This window comes from Palaemon carinicauda, chromosome 34, assembly GCF_036898095.1.
Source record: "Palaemon carinicauda isolate YSFRI2023 chromosome 34, ASM3689809v2, whole genome shotgun sequence".
Classification (NCBI taxonomy): domain Eukaryota; kingdom Metazoa; phylum Arthropoda; class Malacostraca; order Decapoda; family Palaemonidae; genus Palaemon; species Palaemon carinicauda.
Genome location: NC_090758.1, coordinates 40,124,470 through 40,126,969, shown reverse-complemented (window position 1 = coordinate 40,126,969; position 2,500 = coordinate 40,124,470). Strand labels below are relative to the sequence as shown.

Below are 2,500 nucleotides of genomic sequence, written 5' to 3'. Positions count from 1 at the left end.
TTTTCTATATAATTTCATTTATATTTTCTAAACAATCAAAATGCAAAAATAATTAGTTTTTGTATATATCTAACTAATTTTCTTTATTTTACTAATAATCTTGGGGTATAAATTGTTAATACTTTTCTGTTAGACAGGTTAATATAAGTATTATCTTGTAAATCGTAAAGTAATAGGTTTTATATCAATACCTTTATTGTTACCCATCTATAGTTTATTAATTATTTCTTTATTCTCCTTTTCCTTTTGGGCTCTTCTCCCTGTTGAAACCTTTAAACCTATTGCATTATGCTTCTGCAACCAGGCTTGGGAACTGGAAATGAATATGAGTAAAACTAACATAATGTTTAATAGAAATGGAGACAACAAATAAGAGTTATGGATAAGAAGCCTCTAGAGATTGTTAAATGATATACGTTCTTAGGAAGTTAGTAAAAGTTTCCCTAGTGTATGATTCCGAAATTAGATGATGGATAATCATAGGATGGAAAGGATTTGGTAAACAAAATAAGATTAGGAAATGTAAAAGGCCACTTTGTCTAAACAGAAACGTATTTAATCAGATGGTCCTTCGTAACTCATGCAAAAGAAATTGGAGACTTACCAAAGCCTTAGAACCTGAGTTAGTTGGAACTCAAAGAGCTAAAGAAAGAAAAAATTAATGCATTAACACCAAGAGACTAAAGAAGGGTAACTTGGATGCGAGAGTAGAGTAAAGTAAAGGATATTCTAAAAAAGTAAGAAAATGGAATAGACATGGGCAGGACATATAATGAGAATAACCTATAATAGAAGGACTTTAGGAATAACATAATTAGTCCACTAAGATTGCAAAGGAAGCATGGGAAGAGAGATAAAACATGTCCTGCCTCTGTACTAGTCAATATCTATATCTCTTTAAACCTATGATGGTAGGATGACCACAGTCCCAACTACTTGCAGTTGCAGTCCTTGAACCCCATTTGCTAGATCCGAGTACTTTTCTTAACTATCCTGCTTGCATCCTTGCAGATGCAGCTCTGATGGCTTACCCAGTGGTCGTCTTCATCCACGGAGAGTCGTTTGAGTGGGGATCTTCAAGTCTCTACGACGGATCAGTTCTGGCAGCTCTGGGCAAGGTCATTGTGGTGACTCTCAACTATCGTCTCGGCATTCTGGGTAAACAAGGTTCCTCTGTAGTCTTTCTAAGTAAGGTTGTAATTTCATGGAAAGTAAAGTTGTATTTTCTTAGTGAGTAAGGTTGCCTATCATTGGTAAGTAAGGTTGTTGTCTTGGTAAAAAAAAGTTGTAATTTTTCAAGTAAAGTTATTGCCTTGGCAATTAAAGTTGTTTTAATTTCTGGTAGGTAAGATTATATATTCTTGGTAAGTAAGGTATTTAGATATTCTTGGTAATTAAAGCTGTATATTCGTGGTAAGCAAGAATGTTGGATATTCTTTGGTAAGTAAAGTTGTTGGATCCTCTTTTGGCAAATAAGGATGTATATTCTTGTTAAATAAGCATTTTGGAAGAACAGAATATTTTTTCCGCTAAAATCCTATTATTCAAAAACTCCACCTGTAAGATCTATGATATTTCAATATCATACACCTTGCATATAATTATATATAATTCTTCTACTACGTTATTATTGTATTATATACAATTTCATATATCTTTTATAAAAAGAAAAGATTCCTTAGTTATGAAATATTTCTCTAAAGAAGATAAAATACTGTAGACCAATAAAAATAAAATCCTTTTAATCCTGTCGGTCTAAAGGAATCCTTAGCAGCAGCAAGATAAAGAAGACTGGGATATGGTGAAGTCCCCTTTGAAAAACTTCTTCTTCTTCTTTCCTGGAAAGAGAGAGAGACACAGGCAGTGAATCAACCATTGGAAAACACACAGGAATAATTCAGTCTCTGAACCTTTACAAAAGACAGAAGAAGAAAAAAGAAAAGAAAAGCTTTCAAGACCAAAAGGATGATTTTGTCTTTTGCTTTCGAAAAACAAATTTTTTTTTTTTTCAGGGCTGCAAATGGATGCTGCAGTTCAGAAATTTTTCTTAAAATGGATATTAAAGTTATAGCAAGTTACCAAAAATTGTCATATTACTTTTATGTTGATATGTATGAACATGAAAATATAAATTTGTTTTTTTTTACCTGTTGAATGGTATATCACTGAGCTTGAGGTTGTTATACCAAAGGGTTGCTCCTGGTCCTCCATCAAATACCACCAACTGGCAGCTGTTGTTAAGAATATAATTGAAAGGTTTGAAACATTAATAGCCAAAGAAAAAAAACATCACACACACACAAACATGTATATATATATATATATATATATATATATATATATATATATATATATATATATATATATATATATATATACTGTATATATATAAATATTCGTATATATATATATATATATATATATATATATATATATATATATATATATATATATATATATATTTATATATATATATATATATATATATATATACATATAT

The 2,500-nt window shown here is 30.2% G+C and overlaps 1 pseudogene; it reads left to right on the top strand.

The window, feature by feature from the left end:
- The first annotated feature begins 1,022 nt into the window (after positions 1 to 1,022).
- LOC137626836 (neuroligin-1-like) overlaps positions 1,023 to 2,500 on the top strand; it is an 8,056-nt pseudogene continuing 6,578 nt past the window's right edge.